The 15,937-nt window shown below is 40.2% G+C and overlaps 1 protein-coding gene across 1 annotated transcript in view; it reads right to left on the bottom strand.

Annotated features, from left to right (window-relative positions):
* The window catches only part of LRRC2 (leucine rich repeat containing 2), a 75,121-nt gene extending 66,505 nt beyond the window's left edge, over positions 1-8,616 (bottom strand). Inside the window, exon 1 of the mRNA XM_086771260.1 lies at positions 8,507-8,616. The gene's annotated coding sequence lies outside the window, so the exon portion shown is untranslated. The remainder of the gene's footprint in view (positions 1-8,506) is intronic.
* Positions 8,617-15,937: the final 7,321 nt, after the last annotated feature.

Below are 15,937 nucleotides of genomic sequence, written 5' to 3'. Positions count from 1 at the left end.
CTGGAGTTATTTTTTATCTGTCCTTCTGTTATAATACTGAAGAGGGAGGGGAATTTTTTCTCCCCTCTGCATTTTTCCTTTTGTAACTTCATAACTGCCCCTTTTCTCTTTCACCCCCTTCCACCTATGCATCTCTCTGTAATACATAACACATAAAGGAACAATTTATTCTGAGCCAGCAAAACACCCTCATGTCCTCTGGAAAACGCACAGCATGGACTAAAAAGGATTATTCATAGGTACACCAAGAGGAAAGGTTCCTGCTTGTCCACCTTATTTGTCATCTCAGTAAGAAACACCCTCACAAATATCTCCAAGTACTGGCACAGAGACTGATCAGAGATCAGTATTTTTCTTTGACATAGTCTTCTGTATCTTAGGATGTTTATACAAACTGCTATCTTCGCTGTTCATAAAGCTGTTCCCATTGCTTGTTTATCTTTACGAGCACTAACAATGAGGCAAAAATAGATCCTAGCCTATCTGGGACCAACTGCTGACAACAGCCAAGTCAAAACCCCATTAATAGAAGTGTAATGAGAATGGTGACCTTATTCTCAGTGGAAAGGTTTATCTCTAATCAGTTGCACTATTCTAAAACGTATTCACTAATACTTTACAGGAAACTGTTTACCACATAAAATAAAACACTCTCCTCTGCTTCCCAAATCAAGAAACCCAGTGTCAAGGACTTCCCCTTCACAGTAGCCACAGACCAGCAGTCACTCTGCAGGATCTAATTCATTTTAATAGACCAATTCATAGCAGTGTGTTTTGGTAGAAGGGCTATTGCAGGAGCTGAATTGCCGAGAGACAGTGAAGTGGCAGCTGGACACTTGACCTCTGTTGGAACTAGATGGCCTTAATCAACACAAAGTCTGAATAAACTGTGAAAGTACTCTATTTCCTTGACTTGTTCCCCACCTTCCTGTCTCCCAGGTTAAGTCATCTGTTCTTTATTGAGACATTGATTTATTAGACACTCAGGTTGGAAAAGTTCATACAGCTTTTATCCACATATTGAATTAGCCTGCAATGCATCGAGGTTTTTCTTCAACAGTAAAACCAAGCAGAAGATGTACGTGAGTGGGAGGTGAGAGGTGTCCATCATAACTCCCCAGGACTAATGTCTTCAGAAGGAGCAAAGCCATGAATCCTAATCAGATCGTGGGGTAGCTAAGGGTTTAGAAATATTCATCAGGACGAATGTGAAACTTTGCTGCTATGCAGAATTCCAAACAGGTCACCCAACAACCTTCACAGGGTTGTTGCTTTACCACATCTCCTGGTCTGGAAAATGGGCATGAAGTATCAAGTGTGATGGCAGAACGTATATTTCACAAAGTTCAGATGCCACCATTTTTCTGATGATGAGACTGTTGCCCAGAAATGAGAGCCTGGCAAGCTGGCAGAAACTAGACTTATCTGATCCAAAGTGTAGGTTCTTCAAGGTGCTTACTCATGCATGGTAGGAATTTGCAACAGAAGGAGCAAGTACCAATATTAATTTCCATTTTGAGAAATACATACGGCTGTACCTGTTCAAGCTCACATACAGCAGTTACTTTCTTCCAATCATCAGGTTAGGCCTGCACAAGAAAACCCAAAGGCTACCATCTGTTAGTCACATGTGGGAAGTTACATTTGGGTAGAGAAATGCCTCATTATAAACTTCTTTCTGACTTCTTCCCTTTAACTGGCATTCCACACTTGTATTCCCCCTCATCATTAGGCTCTTCATGGGTAATCACTATTAGAATCTTACCTCTCATCAGAAATCACAGAACCAGTGAGGTTGAAAAGGGCCTCTGGAGGTCACCTAGTACAACTGCCCTTCTCAAAGCAGCCACATGGTTTTTCACCCAAATCCACATATTTCAACCTCCTTCCTCTTCCATTTTCCCCATTCTTTTGTAATTCAGCATTGCTCCTTTCATACCCCATACTTACACGTGCTCATTAAGGACAAGCTTTGGTCCTGACTCACTAATATGGCAATAAGTAAGAAACAAAAACCATACTCAAGTTATTTCTTACCCAAGAAATAGGCAGCCTTACTTTTATTAAGAACAAGTCCTGACCTCAAAAGCAACCATCACCTTCATTTGCAAGGCCCTACTTTATAACATCATTGAGTTTGTACGTAATGCCATCTTCCTTGGGTGACATCTACATTTCAATTTTACTGCAGATCATCAGTGCACCTTTCTTAGATGATGCATGGTTATAACTTTCATTCAGTTTTACGAGTTATTAGTGAGATAGATCACAAAAGCAAGGCTCTTCAGTAATGTATGATAATGAAAGCACAGTGGTTTCCAGGGCAAATGGGATTTAGGAACACAAAGAGAAGGCAAGGATGTCATTTACAAGAGAATCAGTTGTGAAGAAAATAGTTCTCTGTGTGTGTCTATGGAAGCAAGCAATCTTATCCTTAACCATTTACACCTCCCAAGAAGTAATCTACAAGGCCTTAATCAATATCCTTAGATGGCAACATACTGGGAAGATAGTCTGATTTCTTATCTTTCTCATGATGGCTAGATCAGAAACAAAGCTGGCCATTCAGAATTAATTTCTTTTTTAATAATTGCAAGATTTTCCCTTCATAAGCAGCTACACGTTACATTTAAGGCAATATTTTAAGAAATACATATTTTAAATAATTTTAAAATTAAATAAGCATTTGCATTGTTTGGCAAAGTGATACTGGAGCTTCTAAGCAGAGAAACTTGTACTAATGGCAGAGGAAAGAAGGTTCTCTTTGCTTCACCATTTCTCTCTCTTTAAAACTTTTCTTAAGAAGAGAGAGAAGAAAAAAATAACATCTTTGAAAAAAAAATCCCTTTGAACACAGTGGCTTTTGCAACATCTTCTTTTTTTCAAGTAGCAGGCTAGGCCATCTGCAACCTTGTCCCAGTTTTCATTAATAAGGGACTCACAAGACTTCTTATAACTAGTATTTTCCCTCTCCACATTCGAAATCACAAATCTGTATTTCTCCCCTCAGGGCTATACTTTCAATCCCAGATACTATGACCTACAAATTTTTCTCAGTTTCACTGTTCCAGAGCCCTGTGCCATCACTGGAGCACCTTATCAAGCCCCTTTCCTCAGCAACTCTCTCAGCCTTGTCCTGCTGCAGGCCCAATCTCAACACTGAAAACCATCTTTACTTCTTTCCAGGTTAATTTAATAATCCACTACCTTTCTGGGCCAGCTGAGGTGAGAAGAAGTGCTTGTTGCATAAGAGCACTCTTTTGTTATCAATATTTGGGTTTAGGTTTCTGATTGCCATGAGCTATCCCTGCATGTGTGGAACAGAACAAATGCCTTCACAGACACTTCTATGAGACTTCTGTTCTTAAAAAGAAGACAACAACATCCCTTTAGAGTCTTGCAAAAATTTTATTCATTTAACTGTACATATAAATAGGCCTATTAAACTCAAACACAGTCCTTATGTGTATAAGGATATTGGCACTCCTAAGCATTTGGAGGATTAGGTGGCAAAAAAGCAAAATCTTAGTGATGACACTCATCATATGTTTTCATTTAAATGATACAATATTAATGCCAAATGTTATTGCTAGTAAAATCATCTGTTTAAGTACATGCATAGATTATTTTTATTTTATCATTTATAATTTGGTTTATTGTATAAATTCGCCTAAAGGTATGCAGACAATTCTCTAGCATCTTCTTCAGACTTTCTTCTTTAAATAGTAGGAGTACCCAGGAGCTCTAGACAAGAATCTATTCAGTAAGGTTTTGAAAAACTGCAGAATGGGAAATAAGATATCTGCCTTGCAATATCTATAATCTTTATTATTTTCTTTTTATTGTTATTCATGTTGTTGCTACAAAGATACGCATACCTCAGACCACATCGACCCAGCAGTAAAACTGGATTTAGGATGCTACTCGTTAAATGCCCTTGCTCCCTTCAGCTACTGGTATCTCCACTCCTTTTTTACAGCTCTGCCACAGACCTGCCAGATATTTCCACAGCCATCTTTGACAGCAGCCAGTGATCTCATGAACACTTATTTGTGTTTGTTCCCACTTGGCCTCTGAACTCAGAGCAGGCATTTGACTTTTTTTTTTTCTTTTTTTCCCCTGGGCTTAATAAAAGCAGAGAAATGATGACTTGCAATATGTCTGGAAGCATAACCAATGTGGGATATGGAGAACACTCCGGCAACTGAGTTTTAAAATGGTACTGCTTTTTGGCAGCTCCCGGTGTTTAGCGCTCAAAGAGTTTAATCTCTGTTACCTGTGCTTGCATCACAAGATGCCTGGTCTTTGAGAAGCAAACTGTTTAAGGATACATAAACTAAAAGTAACACTGACTTCCAAACAGAAGGTCTTCCACAGAGAAAAAGTGCTCTTCAAATCAGCAGCTGCGTTGAATGAACAGTTTGCAGTCTTTCTGCACTCATCTCAGCATCTGAGACATATCAATGTATAGATGCACTGAGGAGCATACTACAAAACATTAAGGACAAGGCAAGGTCGTCTTTGAAATAGAAAGCAGTGGAGCACAGGGGAAAAGAGTTCTTAGATAAGATGACTGTATGGCCTTCCAGGACTAACTGTACCAGCTCTTCTACAGCTTGTCTCTGTTTACCAACATTATCTCTGTCTTGTCTAGAGTGGGTTGAATACAGCCAGTCATAAGCCAAAATTATATTGGCTTTATTATACTACGGTCTAGCCTCCCCTGAACATAGCTGGCACTAGTGTCAATGCTGGCCAACTGGCCTGTGCACAGGGTATTCTGTAGAGCAAGATCTGAGTCTTCTCTTGCGTCTGGAACATGCCCAACATACTATAGATACAGCCAATATTTGCCTCTGCTACAGCCCTCCTGGGTTCATACGGGGCCTGGTTGCCTTCAGTTACAGAACTGTGCATACTTTGCTGAGTTACCAAATTATTAATGTTTCAGTTTCTTCATTTTTTTTTTTTGTTTAATTGTTCACTTGGGTCCTTTTTCTTTCAGATAACCACTGTGGGAGATCTGCTGCAATGTTATGAATATTACTGGCAGGATTACATAGGGAAAACGTGGGTGAAGGTATTTCCTACCAATCCTACAAATAATTTCTTAGGACACAAGCTCACACACACTGTGCTTCAGAATGATCAAGTCATTTATCTCACAGGTCTTTAAATAATTCAAAGGAAACCTGCTATTTGGATGGCAACTGAACACATTTTTTGTGTTACCAAGGAACAATTAAATTACAGAAACATGCTGTGATTGAAAGAACAATAGAAATGGTGACAGCACTCATAGTACATAACTATCTTGTGCTAACTGTGCACAGCTTGTAAGTGGGGCAGTGCTCCCCTGAGCCACCTGAGGAGTGGGAGAGGACTGCAAACCAAGAAGCTGCTCTGCCCTACCTCGTCTTGCTGCCAGTAACAGTCGCTTGTTGTTCTACACCATCAGGGAATTATTCTCCTTGCTAGACTGGCTGGTTTATCTGTCACTAGACCTGCGGAAAGTGCAGATTTGGCAGTCAGAGTTTCGGGTGAGGGATCCAAGTCAGATCATGCTTCAGATCATATATGCAGGCAATGTGATGGCTGGGTCCTGAGGAGCACGTGGGCAGGGCAATGCTATGGATCACAGCAGGTGCCCCCCCAAAGGCCTAGGTCCACAGAGATCCAGCAAATGCAGCTGCACCGTGGAATAAACAGAAGAGGAAAGGGATAAGTTGCTCCAGGGCTGGAGAAAGCAGTCCTGACACCTGGACGCCAGCCCAGATGTTTTGGGAGTTTGCAATGTTCCCTCCTGCTCTCTCAAGAGCACAGTCTCAGCCAGCCGGCTCCTAGATAAACAAACACAGACAGACAGTGATACTTTCAAGCTATTAATTAGTCCAGCTTCCACTGATGTTAATTTCAGAAATTAGTGCCTTTGCATATCACGGGGCTTAATCCTGAATGCTCTGATGAATCAAGTTCTTTTTGAGTTTTCTGCTTTAGCTATTTCATAAAAGAGCCATTTAGGAACAGAATCTGACATTAGTCGCTTTCACACACAAATAAATTACTTTTGCATTGGTTTATACCACAGCTAAGAGTGAAAATATGTCTTTTCTTAACCTACCCCTTACACTTCAGGTAGAAATAGCTATGAACATCTTAAAAGTAAAAAGATATGTGACTATAGATATGAAAAGACTGAGCTTGGTTTCCACACATTTTTATGCTCGTCTTTCTCTTTGTCCAGTGCTGCAGCACTGTCATCTAACTGACAGTTTTCATTAATCAGTCCTGTTCTAGATGTAAATTAACCAGTCTCACAAACAAGATTCCTCTACCACTGCAGTTTTCACATCTTGATTTTTAGACAATTTTTCACAGGGTTATTCATTAATTAGGTCTTTAATTATGGATTAATTAGCAACTGCATTACAATATTCCTTATACTTCCTCAAGTCTTGTAGCACGAATATGTTTGCCATCAAGCATGATAGATGTTACATATGCAAGGGGATTTATTACAGATGTATTCCCCTAGCACTTCAGTGAACTGGCTAATTATTCAAAGTGGTTCTTCCACTGACAATGAAGCTAATGAAACACTGGACTGATGTCTGTGACATAAATCCATTCTTTTTTTTTTCACTGGGCATTGCTGAAGAGAGGTCTAATTCTCATAAAACTGAGATAGGGCTGATGTATTTGAAATGGGCATGTATTTTAAGGTTGTTTCTTGTCAAAGGAAAAATAGTAAGCTCAAAAGTGCATTATGTATTTTTAAAGGTGGTTGAATCTATGAATGTAGCTGTAGTCAGAAGATGGAAACAATTGTCTTAGGTAGTAGATAACAGTGTCCTGGGAGAACTAAAACATGTGCTAAGAATTTATTAGAGAGACCCCACTTAATTACTCATGCAAAGAAAACCCCATGGCAAACAAAATTGCACTCAATGCCACTGAACAAAACATGAAGGCTTTCATATCCAATTAGGTAATGTTAACTAAGAATAAAATTACAGTCTCAGGTTTCTCAGACCTGTTTTATACGATTCTTGGGTTTTAGAACAATATTTTACTGACTTATTCTCATTTGTCTTAAGGTTAATGTACTTGGACCATCCTCAGGAAGTGAGGCTACTACTGTCACCTTTCATGTACAGAGTCCAGCCGCTGAAGTTGTCTACATGGATGAGAGCAACATAAATGTTATTTTGGGCTCCCTGACCTAATTGAGACTAGCCAAAGATCTTCAAAATTTTGTTCATTTCCTTTTGCTCCCAGAGATCCATTTTCCATGTGGTGATCTAAAAATCCAGTCCTGTCACCAGTGTTTTCCTGTACTGCAGAATGAGAGAAAAACCTATGTCTGACCCATGGCATCAACCCTCTTAGTCCTATTTCCAGTGTTAGGTACAAGATCCTTTTACTCATCTTGTGAGTAAAATGCTCATAGCCAGCTCCTAAGCAGTCAAATTCTGTGTTTTAAGAAGATATGGCAGACAATTTAGATAAGCAAGAGAAGATGCAGGTTTCAACTACTCCAGCAACCATGTTATTTTAGCTCAAAGGGTTTAAACCCCACCACAGAGTCATGAGGCAGCAGATGTATTTTATCAGCTCTCTTCCCTCACCACAGCTGTGTCTTTAGCTTTTTGCACAAAACCTTCCCATTCCTGTGAATAGGAGGCACCGGTGGCATGGGCAGCTGGACATCCTTCTTGGAATAATTCTCCACCTTCACCTTCTGTCTGATAAGATGAAAGTGCATTAAACTCTTTGGTAGGATCTACCTTTTTGGCTAATGGGCATTGTTATCCATCACTGATCCTTGAAATGGTGCTCCGTTAACTACTATTGAGAGGATGAGAGCTGGTCAGTACCTTTTAGCCTACAGAAAGTAACATGTCAGTGATAGACAGCACATAAATACTTACGGTAGCAACAACAACAATAATGACAATATTTGACTTCAAATTATAAGCTCTGTTCTCAAAAGATTTAGCAGGTTAGATTTCCTATACCAGTTAGATTAGCTGTAAGCGGCCTTCAGAAAGCAAAGTTCTATAACTCTTTTTAAATTCCACTCTAAATTTTGACAGACAACAAAGATAAATGACCAATCTCTCCAACCATTTTTTTATTGAAAATCATTATCATACCAGCATCTGTCCTTGAGATGTAATAGCAAGGGTTTATTGCAACTGAGTCACAGAGTGAGTCATGAAAGCTTTCCGAAATTATAAAGTTTGGATTTGTCACAGGTGTAAATCTACCAAGAGGAGCTATATATGGTGTGAATCTTGCTGTATTTAAAGGTACTCAGCAAACACACCACTCTGGACTAACACTCCATGTTTCAGCTATTTTTCCCATATACATTGGCATTTAAAAATCCACAGCACGGTAGCAGCAACGAAGACCTGATAATGACTTCTCACTTTCCCAACCATTTCCCACCTTGACCCCACACATCTGAAGAAACACAATAATCAGCAAAACTGTCACTTACCTACTACTAAAGAACACGAGTGTCCAGAGCTCCTGAGCATGCTCTGCAGTTATTCAATTTGGGACACTGAGGTTGTTTATAGCAGCAGCGTAGCTCATGGCCTGCCAGACCTGTTTGTACCCCACAGCGTGACTAGCCTTCCAGATGTACTAATATGCTATATTTGTAAAGTGATAACATGATCTGTGCTCTTAGAGCAGAGTCACGGGCAGGATAAAGTATCTATACTGCATGACTCAACATAGGACAAGAACAACAGCGTTAGAGCAGCATCGCATTTGCACCAAGAAAAGTGTGACAGACCTAATGTTACTCATGTTTATGTATTTTCCTTGGAAACGGGCAAGGAGAATAAAAAAAAAAGAAACAACCATAGTCTGCATTCCTCTGGTACGGACTATCTCTTCCTCCGCACGTCCGTGCCAAGTGCGAGAGATAAATAGACACACAAGTACGCAGACAGTTGCCGTGAATGATTGATTTACAACTAATTCTACTTTTACTTGCTGATGGTGGCTCACTTTGTTAAAACCACTGCTGAGAACTGATGGCAGCATTTCTGTTTACTGTTAGTGTTGGCCCACGTGGAAAGCTGGAGACCGTCCCTGCTGCAGCATTGGCAGTGCTGGGGCAGGGGCTGGTGGCTCTGGGGCTAATGTGGAGTCCTGGGCCTTGGGCAGTCAGGAAAAGCCCTGGGTTTGGGGCGAGGAGGGTTGGAGGGATGGGGGGGGGGGGGAGGTGCAAGCAGGGACAAGGGGGCCATTCAGCATGAATGGCTGAAATTTTCTGACTGTTTGATGAAATAAGCCCTTTCATTCCTAACTACAAAATCTTTCTCAGTCAAAAAATGACTAATTTACACCTAACCAGATAAAGAAAGAAAGCACTTTTAGCACAGGGTTTTGGGTTTGTTGTTTTCAAAAAACAAATTTTTTCATCAGAAACATTTCCAAAAACTGCTTTGGATTTATTTTCCTTTTAAATACAGCTTTTCAATTAAAATATTATTTAATTTTCTGATAAAAAAAAAAGAACTGGCATTTTTCAACCATTTCTGTTTGTTATTCATCACTGCCAGTAATAATAAGCATTAATTACAGCAGCTGGGCTTGGCTGAAACTTCAGATACTAGTATTACATAACTGTGTTTTCAGTGTCCGTGCTGAAGTCACATCATATCAGTACCAATGGAAGGGGAAAATCAGGAAAAATCATGAACTGAGAATTTAAACATTCAATTTTGTCTTCAAGCCTGAAGCAGATAATATCAGGATTCACTTCTATCTTTTTTCAATGCATCATGTCAAGGTATGTGAGATGCATGAAGGATCTGCATCACAAGTCTTTACTGTTCAGTCATCTTATTCTTCACAAACATTGGTGGTAAAAAGTGTATTGATCACCGATACCACATCTGAGATGCCTAAGATATTGTTATCTTCTGATACATATGCCCACAAACGTGCACATTTTTGCCAAATACCTATCTGGGTTTCCTCTAGCAGTGGTGCATATCAGACTTCAGCTGCAAGAGTGAATAAGCAATTAGTGAGGGAAACAATGCTTTGGAGTACAGAAAGTGCATCCCTTGTGGGATCAAAATTGTGCTCTGCATGTCTGCTTTCTTGTGCATTGCCTAGGAAACATGTTCCTATGTTTTTGTTCAGAACAAAATAACATGACATAATGCTTAATTAGCAATGATATTAAGAGACGTGTGATGTCCATCCCACTTTTTCAGGATTCACCAGTTGCTGTACAGATGTTGATTTTGGCTAAGGAAGGTAAGAGGTCTTGTGCTCTTTAAATGTGGAAATACTGAGATGTGTCTTAGCAATCAACAGCTGACCTTGCAGGTACTTGGCCTTAGTCAAGGACATCAGCCATTCTTCAAATTACAATCATAGCCTATCCACGAGGAGAAACTTGGGATGTGTGCTGGGAAGAGAATGAGGAAAAAAAGATCAGCTGGTGAAACAGACATCACTTAATTAAATTTAAAAGAAAAAAAAAAAGACTGTCCTATGAAGGAGAAGACACTAATGATGGAAGAACAACTGGAGGAGGTATAAAAAGTGACTGAAGAGATGGAAAGAGAGAGACAGAGAGAGAGAGACAGAGACAGAATATATAGTATTGTTTAATGGTGGATCTCAGTGTACTTTACAAAAAAAAAACATAAGGAAAAGGAAAATTGTAAGTTAAGTCAATACCTAAATGTGTCTCCAAAACCAGCTTCATGCAAAGAGTATCTCGCATCTAAGATTGCACAAATACAGTCAAAGCATAGTCCATTCTTGGAGCTAACAGGGAAGCTGCTGTATCACCAAATAACAGCAAAAGGTTGTATAAAACCACAAACAAGGCAATAGTAGACAGCACAGACCAGTGAACAGACAGAAGACTTGTTTGCAACCAAGCAAACCTATTAGCAGGCGTGAACCAATTTAAGGCATGCTTGTTTGACAGAGGCTAGTTCCTTCGGAATATTCTCTGCATTCATCGTGGGTTCATACTGCATCCCAGTGCAGCAACAGCAGCATTAGTCTGCCAGAGCCAAACTGGCAGAATCCCAAACACAGCACTGCACATCTGCCACAGTGCTCCCTTGGGAAGTGCTACTGATCCAGCCGATCCAGTGGACCGACCAGGGTCTATGTACTCATGTGACACTGCATTCTACTGAATCATCTTCCTGGATGAGGAGCACTGCCTAGGAAGCAGTACTGAAGCAGTCATTTCGTAAAGAGGCAGGTCCCTTTTGGCTGCTGAAGCTCATCAGCCTCACCAAACTGGAGCCATCATCAAATGGAGATTAAGCCTGCACTGAAACCCCTGGCATCCTGGTCTTGGCAACAACGTGCAAAAATGCCCGAGCTGTTGCAGTGTGAAGCCAGCTGCTCCATGAGACAGCAGCTATATTGCTTCTAGTTATGAGCTTGCCCTGAAAGGAATACAGCCTTGGTCATGAATCACTGCTCCTATTCTAAGATAGTAGATCCTCTACCCACGACACTGACAAATCCACAATTCAGATAATCCAACTGGGGTAACCGAGAGTTTACTTTTACAAATAAACCAAGTGATATTTCTTTTTTCCACTTCTACTTTAGTTGGTGCACAGTTCCTCTACTTAAACAATCTCTTCTGGTATGCCACTTTATAGAAAATTCATGAAGTAAAGGCAACAAAGACACTAACAACACAATCTGCTGCATAAGTGATTGCTATAATCAATTGCAAATAGAGATGCTTATTTTTCTGGTCTCTCTTCCTTGTTCATTGTACTATGGATAATAATATGCTATTAAATTAAGGTCAGTAGAAGACACTGGACATTCAGGTGAGTGTCTGGGTAACACAGGCTGCAGCCAAGACCTAGCACGGGTAGAAGTGGGAAGAACATTTAGTGTAGACAGGCACCTTCACACTAACATTTCAGATGAAGACAACTGACAATAGGAAGTGCTTCTAGCAGAGATATCATCAAAACACCTACTAGAAGGAAACACACTAAGACCTCTTGAGGGTCATATTTCCCACATACATACAACAAAAATCTATGAGAAGACTTACATAAAGTTAGGCTGAAGAGGGAATAGAACTTGCTTTAACTTACCATGTGCTGAATAGAACTCTTCAGCAAAACAAAATAATTTTGTTTGTCACTTTGTTTTCACTATCCATGTGGCCTTCAGTCTAGAACTGTCAGAGCTGCAGAATAACTGTAATAATACTGCAGAATCCGTGTCACTACAAATCACTTCAGCAGGGCAGATTCTTATATCTGTGACCTTTCAGTCTTGAGGGGTCAGCCCTTTCTGATGCAATCTCAGTGTGCACCAAAGGAAAGATCCAATTTATAACTCCTGACAGAGCTACAGCCCAGAGATGGCTGTTCTGAAATGTGCCCGGAGCATTAGTATGATGGGCAAAGTCTCAGGCAATGTTTGTAATTTTGGGCTATAAGTCACACCACCTTGCTGTCCTACCTGTGCTATGAAGCCTTTTGTGGAAACTTACCTCTGCTACCACCCAAGAGCTTTAGCAAGCTTGGATTACAACTCAGCTCATGTTTTTGTGAGGTTGCATAGCTCTGCTGGAAAAAAAAAAACAAACCTTCCTCTGTTGCTGTTTAGGAATTTCACAGGGGTCCCTGTTGACATAGAATGTAAGACCTGAAGAATCACAGCTCCCAAGTGATCTGGGAATAAGCAATTCTCAAAGAACCATGAGATACCTATAGAGTTGTCCCTGGTATTTCATAAATGTCTTAAAAAATAATTTCAGCTCATTGAGGTTGTTTGTCTAGAGGCAAATTGCCCTCTCGTAAATGTGCAAGGACCTTAAAATCATGACAGAAACAATGCCTAAGTGTTCCTGAAGGATTTTGCAGGCGTTATGAGGAAGAAATGTAGCACTGAAAATCAGCTGTACACAACAGACTTTTCCAGTCTCTGAGTAGGCAACAAGGCTGTGACTGGTTGAGTTCTTCCCAGGAGGTTGTTAACAAGGTTATAACGGATCTCAAGATGAAACCATGTCAGTACTAATAATAGTATTTGTATTTGATGATCAGCCCTCTATGTGAAAGATGCAGAAAGATGTAAGTGGAAGCATAGCTTTACTCAACCTCAGGCTCGTTTTAGAGCAACTTACACTTGTACCCAATTTGAACTGCATCACCTCATTTAAGAAGCATTCTTTGAGCAAAATAATGGGCGTGTTATCTATTGACTTCTCTCTTATTATATTTAATTGTGCAACAAAATAAAGGCACAGAGGCTCACTGGTGTGAACGAACAGAAATGAGATGTATGTTACATTTGATTGATCAGCAATTGCTGAGAACAGGAGGCTTTTTGCTAGGAGCCAGGCTCAGTAGACAGCCTCATTAGACGTGTCATTAAAGGGAGTGAACTGTAGCTATCCATCCACCCCAACCAAGTCAGTGAAGCAGCACAATCTCTTTCCAGGGGTGCATATCGTCATCAAGGTGTAATAGGGCAGTATCAAGTGATTAAAAACTCATTGCTTTCCAAGGACAATTAAACCTGGGAGAAGAAGGGGAAACACAGGAAAACCCCATTCCCTTTACTTTTGTCCACTTGCAGCACAGGACCAAACAGACCACTGGGCCACCAAATCCAACACCCTGCCACCGCACCCTGTTCAGGTAGTACGTCTGAGAGGATGAGGCAACTTGCTGGCCCTGTAAAAACCACATTGCATCGCAGATCCCCACAGATTTATGACTCATGCCCCATTGCACTCCGCTGTGGTATGCTAAAGAAAATCAAAGAGATGTCCGTGCTCTGAGCCAGCTACTGACACAGCACACACACTGTTGACATCCCCCTCCTGTAGACCTGCAGTTTTACAAAGCAGAAGAGGATGTTTTTTAAGAATGAAACAAATGGTGCCATCTGCTGTTCAAATTACAGGAACATCTAGCTCATCACATCTTCCCTGGGATTTTTCTGCTTTCAACAATACTGCTACGGAGAGATGAACACAAATATCTGCTTTTTCCTTTATTTCTGTGTGTCACGTGAGGCCTCAGAGATAAATCTGTTTTGGCAGTCTATTTTGCAGAATACATGCAAGAATATGTTACTACAGCATGTAAGGCTCCAGCTTGACTGCTTTATCCCACTAGTCCCCCTGTAGTCTGATGTACAATATGCAATACACAGGGGTCTATGTCTCTATTATTAGTCTATAGGCAGTAATTTTCCTGGAAGAATAGCATGTATGAGTACTAGCTAAAGACAGGAAAGAGAAAGAGAGAAGCTATCTCTGTCTTCTAATCCAGAAACATATTTTTATTTTTTAATTCCTGACCTGCTGCTGATAAACTAAAAAAGTTCTCCAATAAGCAACCACTGATATTAACCTTTTTTTATAGCCAGCATGCCTTGTAAGCATTCCTTAAATACCTCATCCTTGGAATTAATTGTCACAAGAAGACACAGAAACAAATAAGAAAATAGAACTGGCCTTTGCAGAGCCCCAAATTCAAGGGTAATTATGTTGAATTTGATTAAATAAAGGAATGGAGACACTGAAGAACTAAAAAACCAGACAAAATGTAATTGTAGTGTCCTCATGAGAAATCATGAGCCTGTCACATGGGTCAGGGCAGCAAGTGAGGAAAAACTGACATCAGAAAGCAAATTTGCCCTGAAGTGCCAGGTGCCCACTCCTGTCTTCAGAGGGGAAAAAGTGTAATCTGGCCTCATATTGCCATTCTGACACATGGTTAATCAAAGGAAGGGTCACAGCGAACTTTGTTATTCTGACTCATGACCAAGAATTGCCCACCAGGATAGCAAACACCCTTACGCTGTCCGTTGCCTGCTTCCCACCAACTGTCCTGATGTAAGACTAGACCATGAAGGTGCTCTGAAGCATACTTCCAGGCAACATTTTTAGGTTTGTTGTAGGTAGTAACAAAAGAAAGGTTACAAAGGCCAGGTATCCTTAGAGATGGAGATGGAAACTCCCCCTACCAACCTAGATATGCATCCTGGTGAAGGACGATAGTGTGTTCATAGACCTGTTACGTGTATATTGTGTGTAGGTGATCTATGGTTTGTTATATAATCCTACACTGTACTTTAACCAAAATTTGTGTCCTGAACTCCCCTTAAGTGATTTTAATGCTAAAAATTACATTCCCTTATGAATACTGCGTATGCTAATGAAGAGGACCTCCCTAAATGTTTGAAACATGAACATATGTAATCATGGGCAGTGGGAAAAGCACAGGTAACTGATCAGTTATTTTATTGTGATTCCTTCCTTATTATTATTTTGTATAAAAGACCCTTTCTATTTCTAAAAGATGTGCGGACTGTGTTAGATGTCTAGCACCCACTTCCGCAGAATCAAAATAAATACAAATATCTTGACTCAGTGTGTTGCTTGGCTCTTGCACACCAGGTAGAAGAACCCCTATTTTCTAGACAATAGGTTGATTTACCTAAAAATACCAGGGAGTTTTTATGTTTTGCTCACTCAGGAGCCACCTCTTGGACAACACATGAGCCAGAAGAAAGAGGTATTTACAATAAAGATGTAACCCAGATGGCTTAAATAGAAAATGTGTCTTGAAAGTTTTTTAAACTTGCTTCTTCTTCATGTGCAGTCAGTCACCTCTTCTGCCCCTACCTGCACAATATTTTTAAGCTTTTGCCAAATGCTTATTATAACTTTATAAGGTAAGATAAAGCCATAGGGAAAAGGAGTTTTAATCCCTACCTACAGACTACAAGCAGAGGAAGTGGGAATCTGGACATGATCTTCTCCAATAGAAGCAACTTTCAGATAAGCACAGCAAAAAAAACTGCTGAGTGACTTGTGAACTCAGTGTCATGCTACTGATTATAGATTAAGTTTCAATCACACTGGCATGGCCTAATAAATATG

This window comes from Chlamydotis macqueenii, chromosome Z (assembly GCF_036417535.1).
Source record: "Chlamydotis macqueenii isolate bChlMac1 chromosome Z, bChlMac1.mat, whole genome shotgun sequence".
Lineage (NCBI taxonomy): Eukaryota > Metazoa > Chordata > Aves > Otidiformes > Otididae > Chlamydotis > Chlamydotis macqueenii.
This window is presented reverse-complemented; position numbering and strand designations above follow the sequence as displayed.